Raw genomic sequence first — 15,473 nt, 5'->3', positions numbered from 1 at the left:
GTGTCATCAGCAAACTTGCTGATCCAATTTACCACTTTATCATCTAGATCATTGATATAGACAACAAACAGCAATGGCCCCAGCACAGATCCCTGAGGCACACCACTAGTCACAGGCCTCCAGTCTGAGAAATAATCATCCACTACCACTCTCTGTATTTTGCCAATTTTGGATCCAGTTTACAACCTTTCCATGGATACCTAGTGTCTGAACCTTCTGAACTAACCTCCCATGTGGGACCTTGTCAAAGGCCTTACTAAAGTCCATGTAGACAACATCCTCAGCCTTTCCTTCATCTACTTTCTTGGTAACCTCCTCGAAAAACTACAAAATTCGTTAAACATGATCTACCACGCACAAAGCCATGCTGACTATCCTTAATCAGCCCTTGGCTGTCCAAATACTTATATATCCGATCTCTCAGAACACCTTCCAATAATTTACCCGCTACTGATGTCAGGCTCACTGGCCTGTAATTACCTGTTTTACTTTTAGAGCCTTTTTTAAACAATGGAACAACATGAGCTACCCTCCAGTCCTCCAGCACCACACCCGTGGCTAAGGACATTTTAAATACATCTGCCAGGGCCCCTGCAATTTCTACACTAGTCTCTCTCAATGTCTGAGGAAATATCTTATCAGGCCCGGGGGATTTATCTACCTTTATTCGCTGTAAAGCAGCAAGCACCTCCTCCTCTTTAATCTCTATATGTTCCATGACACTATTGCCTGTTTCCCTTCCTTCCATATCCACTATACCAGTTTCCTGAGTAAATACTGATGCAAAAAAACTGTTTAAGATCTCCCCCATCTCCTGAGGCTCCACACATAGACGACCACTCTGATCTTCTAGGGGACCAATTTACTCTTCATTTACTTGTAGAAACCCTTCGGGTTTACCTTCACATTATCTGCCAAAGCAACCTCATGTCTTTTTTTGCCTTCCTGATTTCCTTTTTTAGTATTTTCTTACTTTTTCTATACTCTTCAAGTACCTCATTTGTTTCTAGTTGCGTATACCTGCTATACACCTCTCTCTTTTTCATAACCAGATTGCCACTATCCCTTGAAAACCAAGGTTCCCTATGCTTGTTAACTTTACCTTTAATCCTGACACGAACATGCAAACTCTGCACTCTCGAAATTTCGTCTTTGAAGGCCTTCCACTTACTGAGCACATCCTTGCCAGAAAACAACGTACCCCAACCCACTCTTCTTAGATCCTTTCTCATTTCCACAAAATTGGCCTTTCTCCAATTTAGAACAACTCGAGGACCAGATCTGTCCTTATCCATAATTAACTTGAAACTAATGACATTATGGTCACTGGCCCCAAAATGCTCACCTACACATACTTCTGTCACCTGACCTGCCTGGTTCCCTAATAGGAGATTAAGTATTGCATTCTCTCTCGTTGGTACCTCTATATATTGATTCAGAAAACTTTCCTGAACACATTTGACAAATTCCAAGCCATCCAACCCTTTCACAGTGTGGGAGTCCCAGTCAAAATGTGGAAAGTTAAAGTCCCCTACTATTACAACTTTCTGTTTCTTACATCGGTCTGCTATCTCACTACAGATTTGTTCCTCCAATTCCCTCTGACTATTGGGCGGTCTATAATACAACCCTGTTAGTGTGACCACACCTTTCTTCTTCCTCAGCTCCACCTATATGGCCTCTGTAGACGAGCCCTCTGGGCTGTCCTGTCTACACACAGCTGTGATATTTTCCCTGACCAGTAACGCCACTCCTCCCCCTTTCATCCCTCTCCCTCTATCACGTCTGAACCAACGGAACCCCAGAACATTAAACTGCCAGTCCTGCCCCTCCTGCAACCAAGTCTCACTAATAGCAATAATGTTGTAATCCCATGTGCCAATCCACGCCCTAAACTCATCTGCCTTACCTACAATACTCCTTGCATTGAAATAGATGCACGAGAACATTTCTATCACGTACAAACCTTTGAGTTCTGTCTTTACCTGCAGTCCTCGCATGACCTTTTTCCTCCTCCATCTCACTATCTGCTCTAACACTCTGGTTCCCCTCCCCCTGAAAATCTAGTTTAAACTCCCCAGAGCAGCACTAGCAAATCTACTCACAAGAATGTTAGTCCCCCTCAGGTTCAGGTGCAAACCGTCCTGTCGGAACAGGTCCCATCTTCCCTGGACTCGATGGGCCAAATGGCCTATTTCTGATCCTATATCTGATGGTCTTATGGAGCTAATGCCAGCTCGCAGACCATTCCCACCAGTCCCCCAGTTATTTCCCTATAACCTATTCCCTCTCACATACCAATCAACTTCCCCTCGATTCTCCTGTAAATCACCTGGATAAGAGTTGAGATCTTTATTAGTCACATGTACATTGAAACACACAGTGAAATGCATCTTTTGTGTAGAGTGTTCTGGGGGCAGCCCGCAAGTGTCGCCATGTTTCCGGCGCCAACATAGCATGACCACAACTTCCTAACCCGTACGTCTTTGGAATGTGGGAGGAAACTGGAGCACCCGGAGGAAACCCATGCAGTCACAGGGAGAACGTACAAACTCCTTATAGACAGTGGCCGGAATTGAACCTGGGTCTCTGGTGCTGTAATAGCATTACGCTAACCGCTACACTACCATGCCTGACTGTGGATTAGGGTTAATTTACTGTGGCCAATTATCCTGCCAGCACACCTTTGGGATGTGGAAGGAAACCAGAGCAAAATCAAAATCCAAGCAGACAGCACTGGAGGTCAGGATTGACCTCGGATGTCTGGAGCTGTGTGGCAACAGTACTAACATGGCCATTATGTCAGGGGATCAACTCTGGGTCAATGAGAAATGTTGGGCACGGCCGGGGCAACACAGGTGTAGCTGGCGTTTCAATTAGATTAACAGTAACTGTCCTTGAGGAGGTGGTGGTGAGGAGGCTTCTACAACCATTGTGTACTGGCTTCTTGGATGATGGGGACCTCATCAGAAAGCAGAGATGGAGCACCTGCCTCGGCATTGACCTTCAGCATGTTTGTTGGGCTCCATCATTAGTGAACAGGAAGACGTCCTTGGAGCTTCCTCCTCCATTCACTCGTTCATGTCTTTTCAAATGGTCGTGATACGACTTCAGAACTTTGGCCTAGAGACATAGACACAGTCACGGCGAGATACAACAGCGAAACAGGCCCCTCGTCCCGCCTAGTCCGTGCCAACCATCAACCACTCACCTACACTAGTCCGACATTAATCACTTTCATTTTATTCTCCCTACGTTCTCATCAACTCCCCTGGATCCTACCACCGACCTACACACTTTACAGGCAATTTACAGCGGCCAATTAACCTATCGACCCGCACGTCTTTGGGATGTGATTCACCCAGAGGAAACCCACCCGGTCACAGGGAAGAACGTGCAAACTCCACACAGACAGCACCAGAGATCGGCATCGAAGCTGGGTCACTGACAAGGTGGTCTACCAGCTGCGCTACTGTGCCACCGCAGTTTAATGTCTTGTTTGAGAAGCATATGAGGGGACATAATTTTAAGGTGGTTGGAGGAATGTATAAAGGGGATGTCGGGGTAAGTTTTTTACAGAGAGTGGTGGGTGCGTGGAACGCACTGCTGGAAAAGGTAGTGGGGAAAGATACATTAGGGACATTTAAGAGACTCTTAGATAGCCACATGAATATTGGGATATTGAGGAGCAGATAGGGAAGCAGATCCTAGAAAGGTGTGAGAATAACAGAGTTGTTGTGATGGGAGATTTTAATTTCCCAAACATCGATTGGCATCTCCAGACAGTGAGGGGTTTAGATGGGGTGGAGTTTGTGAAGTATGTTCAGGAAGGATTCTTGACACAATATGTAGATAGGCCTACAAGAGGAGAGGCTGTGCTTGATTTGATATTGGGAAATGAACCTGGACAGGTGTCAGACCTCTCAGTGGGTGAGCATTTTGGAGATAGTGATCAATAGCACTGAAGAGCGATAGGAGCAGACAGACTAGAAAGGAGTTTACTTGGAGTAAAGGGAATTATGAGGCTGTCAGGCAGGAAATTGGAAGATTAAATTGGGAACAGATGTTCTCAGGGAAAAGTACTGAAGAAATGTGGCAAATATTCAGGGGATATTTGTGTGCAGTTCTGCATAGGCATGTTCCAATGAGACAGGGGAGTCACGAGAGGATACAGGAACTGTGGTGTACAAAGGCTATAATATCTAGTCAAAAGGAAAAGAAAAGCTCACAAAAGGTACGGAGAGCTAGGTAATGTTAGAGATCTGGAAGAGTATAAGGCTAACAGGAAGGAGCTTAAGAAGGAAATTAGGAGAGCCAGAAGGGGACACGAGAAGGCCTTAGCGGGCAGGATTAAGGAAAACCCCAAGGCATTCTACGAGTATGTGAAGACCAAGAGGATAAGATGCGAAAGAATAGGGCCTATCAAGTGCAGCAGTGGGAAAGTGTGTATGGATCCAGAAGAAATAGCGGAGGTACTTAATGAATACTTTATGTCAGTATTCACTATGAAAAAGATCTGGGGGATTGTAGTGGGGACTTGCAGCAGCCCAAAAAGCTTGAGCATGTAGATATTAAGAAAGAGGTGGTGCTGGAACTTTTGGAAAGCATCAAGTTAGATAAGTCGCTGTGACTGGATGGGATGTACCCCAGGCTGCTGTGGGAGGCGAGGGAGGAGATTGCGGAGCCTCTGATGATGATCTTTGCATCATCAATGGAGATGGGAGAGGTTCCAGAAGATTGGAGGGTTGCGGATGTTGTTCCCTTATTCAAGAAAGGGAGTAGAGATAGCACAGGAAATTATAGACTGGTGCGTCTTACCTCTGTGGTTGGTAAGCTGATGGAGAAGACCCTGAGAGGAAGGATTTATGAACATTTGGAGAGGTATAATATGATTAGGAATAGTCAGCATGGTTTTGTCAAGGGCAGGTCCTGCCTTACGAGCCTGATTGAATTTTTTGAGGATGTGACTAAGTACATCGATGAAGGGAGAGCAGTAGATGTAGTGTATATGGATTTCAGCAAGGCGTTTGATAAGGTACCCCATGCGAGGCTTATGGAGAAGGTGAGGAGACATGGGATCCAAGGGGACATTGCAGTGTGGATCCAGAACTGGCTGGCCCACAGAAGGCAAAGAGTGGTTGCTTAAGGGTCATATTCTGCATGGAGGTCGGTGACCAGTGGTGTACCTCAGGGATCTGTTCTGGGACTCTTACTCTTTCTGATTTTTATAAATGACCTGGATGAGGAAGTGGAGGGGTGGGTTAGTAAGTTTGCGGATGACACAAAGGTTGGAGGTGTTGTGGATAGTTTGCAGGGCTATCAGAGGTTACAGAGGGACATAGATAGGATGCAAAGTTGGGTTGAGAAGTGGCAGATTCAGTTCAACCCAGATAAGTGTGAAGTAGTTCATTTTGGTAGGTCAAATATGATGGCAGAATATAGTATTAATGGTAGGACTCTTGGCAGTGTGGAGGATCAGAGGGATCTTGGGGTCCGAGTCCATAGGACACTCAAAGCAGCTGTGCAGGTTGACACTGTGGTTAAGAAGGCATATGGTGTATTGTCCTTCATCAATTGTGGAATTGAATTTAAGAGCCGGGAGGTATTGTTGCAGCTATATAGGACCCTGGTCAGACCCCACTTGGAGTACTGTGCTCAGTTCTGGTCACCTCACTACAGGAAGGATGTGGAAGCCATAGAAAGGGTGCAGAGGAGATTTACAAGGATGCTGCCTGGAATGCAGAGCATGCCTTATGAAAGTAGGTTGAGGGAACTCGGCCTTTCCTCCTTGGAGCGACGGAGGATGAGGGGGGACCTGATAGAGGTGTATAAGGTGATGAGAGGCATTGATCGGGTAGATAGTCAGAGGTTTCTCCCCAGGGCTGAAATTGTAGCCACAAGAGGACGTAGGTTTAAGGTGCTGGGGAGTAGGTACAGAGGAGATGTAGGGGTAAGTTTTTTACTCAGAGAATGGTGAGTGCGTGGAATGGGCTGCCAGAAACGGTGATGGAGGCGGATACGATAGGGTCTTTTAAGACACTGTTGGATAGGTACATGGAGCTGAGAAAAATAGAGGGCTATGGGTAAGCCTAGTAATTTCTAGGGTAGGGGCATGTTCGGCACAGCTTTGTGGGCCAAAGGGCCTGTATTGTGCTGTAGGTTTTTCTATGTTTCTATGAATAACAGAGAAATGTAGGGCTTTGTGGGAGGGAAGGGTTAGTTAGATCTTAGAGCAGGATAAAATGTCAGCACAATATTGTGGGCCGAAGTACTGTGCTGTAATGTTCTATGTTCTATGTTCCATGTTCACTCTGCTTCTGCTCTTTATCAGATATGGGTCCTGCACTGCAGCCTAGCCAGGTTGTTAACTTATTCTTGTCAGTCGAGGGAAGACCACAGGTTGTACAGGAGAATGTTTCCATGCCCATGTTTGACCAGACCCCATGAAACCTCATGGGTCAGCAGATCCCACACTTTGTCATTGCATCCACCCAAGGATTAACCCTGGTACAATGAGCAGTGGAGAAGAGCATACCAGGAGTTGCAGCAGGCAAGCCTATATCTAATGAGCTGCCCGCCTAGCAAAACTGTAATACAGGACTATTAATGTGCTAAACAACACATGCAACACACCAATTGGTAACTTGGTAAATTGGTTTATTTTTGTCATGTGTACCAAGGTACAGTGAAAAACATTGTTCTGCATGCTATCCATACAGATCATTTCAATCCATCAGTGCATTGAGGTAGTGTAAGGGAAAACAATAACAGAATGCAGAATAAAGTGTTACAGTTACAGAGAAAGTGTAGTGCAGGCAGACAGTAAGGTACAAGGTCATGACGAGGTAGGTTGTGAGGTCAAGATTCCATCTTATCACACAAGGGGACTATCGTTCAATAGTCTTATAACAGCGGGTTAGAAGCTGTCCTTGAGCCTCATGGTATATTTTCTCAGGCTTTTCTATCTTCTGCCCAATGGGAGGGGGGAGAAAAGAGAATTTTTGGGATGGGTGGGGTCTTTAGTTATGTTGGCTGCTTTACTGAGGCAGCGAGAAGTGTAGACAGAGTCCATGGAGGGGAGGCTGGTTTCTGAGATGTGCTGAGCTATGTCCACAACTCTCTGCAGGTTCTCACGGTCTCAGGCAGACCAGTTGCCATACCAAGCCGTGATACATCCAGTTAGGATGCTTTCTATAGTGCATCTGTAAAAATTGGTGAAGGTCAACCAGGACATGCCAAATTTCTTTAGCCTCCTGAGGAAGTAGAAACACTGATCCGTCCCTAAAGTATCTCATAACTAAGGGATCAGATCTGCGTTCCTACCACATATACTCATAGATGGTGGTGGACTATTAATTAGCTAAAGGGAGGAGGAGACTCCAAAAATATTCCCTTCCTCTATGATGATGGGGCTTAGCATGTGAGTGTTAAAGAACAGGGTGAGCTTCCTCCTGAGATCCCCATTATCATGGACGCCAATCTGATTCACTCCAGGTGATATCAAGAAATGGGTGAGAGCACTAACTACAGCAAAGGACTCAGACCAAGACAACATCCCAGTTGTAGTACTGAAGGCCAGAACTGCTTGCCTCCCTCATCAAACTGCAGTTACAAAACAAGCATCTGTACGACAATCTGGAAAATTGTCCCAATACATTTCCCTTCACAAAAAGCAGGGTAAGTCCATTCTGGGGAAGTAATGCCCAATTCGTCTGCTCTTAATCATTGCAAAGTGATGGAAGATGTAGTCGACAGTTCTACCATACAGCATTTACTCACCGATAACCTGCTCACCGATGCCTAGTCTGGGTTTCACCAGGACCACTCAATTCCAGACCACTCGGAGGCATAGATTTAGGGCGAGAGGGGAAAGATTTAAAAGGGTCCTGAGAGGGCAACTCCTTCACGCAGAGGGTAGTGAGTACATGAAACGAGCTGCCAGAGGAAGTGGTTGAGGCAGGTACAATAGTGTAATTTAAGAAGCACTTGGACAAGTACATGGCAGGGTGGGGATATGGACCGAACACAGGAAATTGGGACTAGCTGGGTGGGCACTGTGGTCGGCATGGACCTGTTGGGCCGAAGGGCCAATATCAGTGCTGTATTGCTCTATGACTCATCACAGCCTTGGTCCAAACATTCCGGAGGTGAGGTGAGAGTGACTGTCCTTTACGTCAAGGCAGCACTTGACTAAGTGTGGCACCAGTGAGCCCTGGTAAAGCTAAAGTCAAAGGGAAAACACTCCAGTGATTAGAACCATAACTGCAGGAAGCAAAAGGCTGTGGTTATTGGAGGATAATCACCTCAGCCATAGGACATCACTGCAGGAGTTCCTCAGGGCAGTGTCCTCAGCCCAGCCGTCTTCAGCTGCTTCATCAATGACCTTCTTTCCTTCATAAGGTCAGAAGTGGGGATGTTTGTTGATGATACAGTATCACGTTGTTCAATTCCATTCACAACTCCTCACCAAACGAAGCAGCCCATGCATGCATGCATCAAGAACTAGACACTACTCAGACATGGGCTGATCAGCGGCAAGTACCATTTATGCCACAGAAGTGCCAGACAGTGACTATCCCCTTGACATTTAATGACATTATCATTACCTAGGCCCCACAATAACATTGAGCAGAAACTCATTGGACCATTCACATAAGACTTGTTAGAGGTGTACAAGATGATAAGGGGCATAGATCGAGTGAACAGACAGAGACTTTTATCCAGAGCGACAATGGCTATCACGAGGGGGCATAATTTTAAGGTGATTGGAGGAATGTATAGGGGGGATGTCAGGGGTAATTTTTTTAATCAGAGAGTGGTGGGTGCGTGGAACGCACTGCCAGCAGAGGTTGAGGGGGCAGATGTATTAGGGACATTTAAGAGACTCTTAGATAGCCACATGAATGATAGAGAAACGGGGGGCTATGTGGGAGGGAAGGGTTAGATAGATCTTAGAGCAGAACAAAATGTAGGCACAACATCATGGGCCGAAGAGCCTGTACTGTGCTGTAATGTTCTATGTTCTATTTTCTATGTTCTATTTTCTATGTTCTATGTTTTAGACATCATGGCTACAAGAGCAGGTCAGAGGCTGGGTATCCTGCAATGAGCATCTCACCCCCTGACACGCCAAGGCCTTTGTATCTTCTACAAGGCATATCAGGAGAATGATAGTATACTTTCCATCTGCCTTCATGAATGCACTGCCAACAACTCTCAAGAAGTTTGACACCATCCAGGACAAAGCTGCCTGCTTAATTGGCACCCCATCACCCACCCTAAACATTCACTATCTCCACCACCGATACAGAGTGGGTGCTATGTGTGCCATCTACAAAATACACCAGGAGTTATTCCCCCAGGCTACCCCAACAACACCTTCTAAACTCTGCCACCAAGAAGGACAAGGGCTGCAGGTACACAGAAACACCATCACCTGCAAGTTCCCCTCAAACTTGTGCACCATCATGACTTAGAAATATCTCACTGCTCCTTCATTGTCACTGAGTCTAAGTCTCTGAACTCCTTCCCCAACAGCATCGGAAAACCTTCACCAGAAGGTTTGCAACAGTTCAAAAACGTGGCTCACCACTACTCGAGCAGACACAGTAGTGTAGCGGTTAGTGTAACGTTATTACAGCGCCAGCGACCCGGGTTCAATTCCGGCCGCTGTCTGTAAGAAGTTTGTACGTTCTCCCCGTGTCTGCGTGGGTTTCCTCCGGGTGCTCCAGTTTCCTCCCACATTCCAAAGACATACGAGTTAGGAAGTTGTGGGCATGCTATGTTGGCGCCGGAAGCATGGCGACACTTGCGGGCTGCCCCCAGAACACTCTACGCAAAAGATGCGTTTCACTGTGTGTTCCGATGTACATGTGACTAATAAAACAGATACCTTAGATATGCTGCAGCTTTGGTTAGGCCGCATCTGGAGTATTACATTCAGTTCTGGTCGCCCCATTATAGGAAAGATGTGCAGGCTTTGGAGAGGGTGCAGAAGAGGTTCACTAGGATGCTGCCTGGATTAGAGGGCATGAGCTATAAGGAGAGGTTAGACAAACTTAGGTTGATTTCTCTGGAGCGTTGGAGGCTGAGGGGAGAAGTTTATAAGATTATGAGAGGCATAGATAGAGTAGCCAGCGGTATCTTTTTCCCAGGGTGAAAATGTCTAATTCTAGAGGGCCTGTATTTAAGGTGAGAGGGGGTAAGTTCAAAGGAGATGTGCGGGGCAAGTTTTTTTTACACAGAGAGTGGTGGGTGCCTGGAATGTGCTGCCAGCGGTGGTGATGGAGGCAGATATGATAGAGGTGTTTAAGAGGCACATGAATGTGCAGAGAATGAAGGGATTTGGACACTATGAAGTCAGAAGGGATTAGTTCAGGTAGGCATTTAATTACTAGCTTAATTAGTTCAGCAGAACATAGTGGACCTGTGCTGTACTGTTCTACGTTCTATGTTCCAATATAAGAATGTTTATTCCAGTGGAACTCTGTGCACAGATCAAGTGGACAGTCAGAGACTTTTTCCCAGGGTGACAATGGCTAACACGAGGGGGCATAATTTTAAGGTGATTGGAGGAAGTTATAGGGGGGATGTCAGAGGTTTGTTTGTTACACAGAGAGTGGCGGGTGCATGGAACGCACTGCCGGCAGAGGTTGTGGGGGCAGATACATTAGGGACATTTAAGAGACTCTTAGATAGACACATGAATGATAGAGAAATGGAGGGCTATGTGGGAGGAAAGGGTTAGATAGATCTTAAAGCAGGATAAAATGTCAGCACAACATCGTGGGCTGAAGGGCCTGTACTGTGCTGTAGTGTTCTATGTTCTATGTTTAAGCAAACATTTATCTGGGTTCATTCAAATAACATTTGTATTTAGTCTGCTGATTCTGAAACGTCACTTCAGCCACTTGCAAAAGCACCAGCATGTCAAACACATCAAAACAGGAGCTTAGAGGAATTCAGTGAAAAAGGATCAGTCATGGCAATAGGGAGCTGTTGAGGAGATCAAAGGGTGGCGTGCATAAGGAGGAAATGCAGGCTAGAGGCTTATTGCTGGGAAGAAACAGATCAGTGAGAGGATGTCAGTGAACCATGAACTATCTGCAACAGAAGAAGTAAAGCAGGTAGCTAGACCTTGAGGAAGTGATAGCAGAATTCTTTAAACATGAAGTAAGCCCAGGGACGTCTGCAGAAAGCAGAAGAGCGTGACCAAGGAATAGCAGAGACACTGATTGAAGGGGCACTGTTGTCTTTGCAAAGGCATTGACGAAGCACAAACTAAACACGTGAATCTTTTAGACAGACTTGAAGAAAGCAGGTGTTGCCATCTTTTGATCACCTGGCTCTGTTCATGACACTACTGATCGGAGTCCACCACTGCACAGTGATTGTGAAGACTTATCTTCACACAGATGTCAGCTCCCATTGTGTGGTGGGGCACTAAATGGGATTGATTGAGAAGGGATCTAAAAGCTCACAACTGGGCATCACAACCCATTGTGGGCCAACGGCAGCTGAAGCCAAATTATACTCCACCACAATCTATAATCTGATACAGTCATAGAGAGTCATAAAGTCATAGAGCGCAGAAGCAGGCCCTTCAGCTCATCAGGGCAGGCACGGTGGTGTAGCGGTTAGCATAATGCTATTACAGCGCCAGTGACCTGGGTTCAATTCCGGCCACTGTCTGTAAGGTGTTTGTATGTACTCTCCGTGTCTGCGTGGGTTTCCTCCGGGTGCTCTGGTTTCCTCCCACATTCCAAGGCCGTACGGGTTAGGAAGTTGTGGGCATGCTATGTTGGCGCCGGAAGCGTGGCGACACTTGTGGGCTGCCCCCAGAACGTTCTACACAAAAGGTGTATTTCACTGTGTGTTTCGATGTACATGTGATTAATAAAGATATCTTATCTTAACTTGTCAGTTGTACAAAACACTGGTGAGGCCGCACTTGGAGTACTGTGTTCAGTTTTGGTCAGAAAAATAGGAAAGATGCTATTAAGCTAGAAAGAACGCAGAAAAGATTTACCAGGCTGTTGCCAGCACTTGAGGATCTAAGTTATAGGAAGAGGTTGGACAGGCTGGGACTTTATTCCTTAAATCATAGGAAACTGAGAGGTGAGCTTATAGAGGTGGGTAAGATCACAAGGGGCATAGATAAGGTGAATGCACTCAGTCTTTTTCCCAGAATCAGAATCAGGTTTATTATCACTGATATATGTTGTGAGATTTGTTGTTTTGCGGCAACAGTACAGTGCAAGACATAAAGATGTAACAATTAGTATAAGTTGCAAAAATAAATAGGTAGGGCAAAAGAGGAATAACGAGGTAGTGTTCATGGGTTCATGGACCGTTCAGAAATCTGATGGCGGAGGGGAAGAAGCTGTTCCTGAACCGTTGAGTGTGGGTCTTCAGGCTCCTTCACCTCCTCCCCGATGGTAGTAACGTGAAGAGGGCATGTCCTGGGTGGTGAGGATTCCAGGGTTGGGGAATCAAGAACTAAAGGGCACAGGTTTAAGGTGAGATGGGAAAGATTTAGTAGCATGAGGGGCAACTTTTTTTTACACAAAGAGTGGTATCAATATGGAACGAGCTGCCAGAGGAAGTGCTTGAGGCAGGTACAATAACAACATTTAAAAGACAATTGGACAAGTACATGGATTGGAAAGGTTTAGAAGGTTATGGGCCAACTGATGGCAAATGGGACTGGCTTGGATGGGGCATCTAGGTGGGCATAGACCAGTTGGGCCAAAGGGCCTGTTTCTGTGCTGTATAACTCTATGACTCTATGTCCAAGATGAACATATAGTAACACACAAAGTGCTGGAGGAACTCAGCGGGTCAGGCAGCATCTGTGGAGGGAAATGGACAGTTGATGGTTTTGGTCGAGACCCTTCTTGTGGACTGGTTAGGAGCACTGACACAGAAGAGCACAGTATAGATTAGCCAGTAGGGTAAGGAGTTTCGAGGTACCGTTTAGTACCCATCTATAGATGTATATACAATTATAAAAGGCATAGATAGGTAAACCAGGGCGGAAATTTCAAATACTGGAGGGCATAGTTTTAAGGTGCGAGGGGGAAAGTTTAAAGGAGATTTACGAGGTAAGTTTTTCACACAGAGAGTGGTAGTTGGCTAGAATAAGCTGCCAGGGGAGGTGGTGGAAGCAGATACGCTTGGAACGTTTAAGAGGCATTTGAACAGGCACATGAACAGGCAGGGAATGGAGGGATACGGACCCTGTGCAGGCGGATGGCATTAGTTTAATTTGGCGTCATGGTCAGCATAGAGGTGGTGGGCTGAAAGGCCTGTTCCTGTGCTGTACTCTTCTACATTCTATGTTCTATTCTAAGGTCTTTTACCAGCGCTGGTCCATAGCCTTCTGTGCCTTGGTGAGTCAAGTTCTTGTTTAGATACTTCATAAATGTTAAGAAATTCGGTAACCCTCAATTCCATAGAACCATAGAACACTACAGCACAGAAAACAGGCCATTCGGCCCTTCCAGTCTGTGCCGAAACTTTATTCCGCTAGTCCCATTGACCTGCACCCAGTCCATAACCCTCCAGATCTCTCCCGTCCATGTATCCATCCAATTTATTCTTAAAACTTAAGAGTGAGCCCGCAGTTACCACATCAGATGGCAGCTTGTTCCACACTCCCACCACTCTCTGAGTGAAGAAGTTCCCCCTAATGTTACCCCTAAACCTTTCCCCTTTCACCCTAAAGCCATGTCCTTTCATACTTATCTCTCCTAATCTAGGTGGAAAGAGCCTACTTGCAGTAGCTCTGTCTATACCCCTCATAGTTTTGTAAACCTCTGTCAAATCTCCCCTCATTTTTCTATGCTCCAAATAATGAAGTCCTAACCTGTTCAATCTTTCCCTGTAACTCAACCCCTGAAGACCCGGCAACATTCTAGTAAATCTCCTCTGCACTCTTTCAATCTTACTGATATCTTTCCTATAGTTAGGTGACCAGAACTGCACACAATACTCCAAATTTGGCCTCACCAATGTCTTATACAACCTCACCATAACATCCCAACTCCTGTACTCAATACTTTGATTTATGAATCAAAGTATTGAGTATCTTCCTCAATCTTTCAAATATTTATCAATCTCCACTTCAAAGTTACCTCATGATCTGGGCTCCACCACTCCAGGGAGAAGAATTCCTGAGATTCAGCACCCTCTGAGAGAAGAAATTTCTATGCACCTCAGCTTTAAATGACAAGCCCTTTATTTTGCAGTTACCTCTGTTTGTGGCTTTCTCACGAGTGAAAATATCTCAACATCTACCTTGTAAAGCCTACTTAGTAGATGCCGGCTTCTGCCCTCTTCCTTTCCAGTCCTGATGAAGGGTCTTGGCCCGAAACGTCGACTGCTTATTTCTCTCCATAGGTGCTGCCTGACCTGCTGAGTTCCTCCAGCATTTTGTGTGTGTTGCTCCAGATTCCAGCATCTGCAGAATCACTTGTGTCTTAGTAGCTTATATGTTTGAATAAGGTCACCTCTCATTCTTCTGAACTCCAAGAGAGAGAGCCGAACACATCTGGCACCCTTTATAGTGCTGGAGGGCTGGGGGGTCCGGCCCAGGTAATTTACAAAGGCCAGTGGCCCAAAGCCAAGTACAAAGGTACCTAAAGGGGCCAATGGTCAGGTGTGCACTGATGGGTGGGCTGGGGCAAAACCTTGATTTGCAGTGGTGTTTCTTCCGACCAGGTAGCAGGCAGTGCTGTCATGTGACAGACACGACCCTCCACAATACAGCCTCCCTGCTCTTATATCCTATATCCCGGCTAATGAAGATAAGTATCCCAAATGCCTTCTTCACCACCTCTGCTGCCACCTTCAGGGATGCTTGGACTTGTGCAGCAAGGTCCCTCTGTTTCTCAATACTTCCTAAGGTCCCATCATTCACTGGGTGTGTTCTATCCTTATTAATCCTTCCAAAGTATGTCAGCTAAGACTTACCAGGATTAAAATGCACCTGTCCTTGCCCTGCCCATCTTCCCAACTGTAGACTATACTCTTCACTATCAACAACAGAACCGGTTTTTGTGTCATCTGCAAGCTTATTAATCCTACCTCCTACATTAATATCCAAATTGTTATTGTATGCAACAAACAGAAGGGATCCTGGCAGCTAACCCTGTGGTATATCAATGGGCGCTGGATTCCAACGACAAAACATCCCTCCACTATCACTTTCTGCTTCCTATCACTAAGCCAGTTTCAGAAACAATTTGTCGACTTGCCCTGGATCCCATGGGCTCCAATGTTTTGGACCAGTCTTCCACATGGGACCTTGTGAAAGGCCTTACTGATGTCCATGTAAACCGCATCTACTGCACTGTCTTCATCAATGCATTTTGTTCAATTCCCGCTGCTGCCTGTAAGGAGTTTGTACGTTCTCCCCGTGTCTGAGTGGGATTCCTCCGGGTGCTCCGGTTTCCTCCCACATTCCAAAGATG

Source organism: Pristis pectinata, chromosome 2 (assembly GCF_009764475.1).
Source record: "Pristis pectinata isolate sPriPec2 chromosome 2, sPriPec2.1.pri, whole genome shotgun sequence".
NCBI lineage: Eukaryota > Metazoa > Chordata > Chondrichthyes > Rhinopristiformes > Pristidae > Pristis > Pristis pectinata.
Note: the sequence above shows the minus strand (reverse complement) of the source record.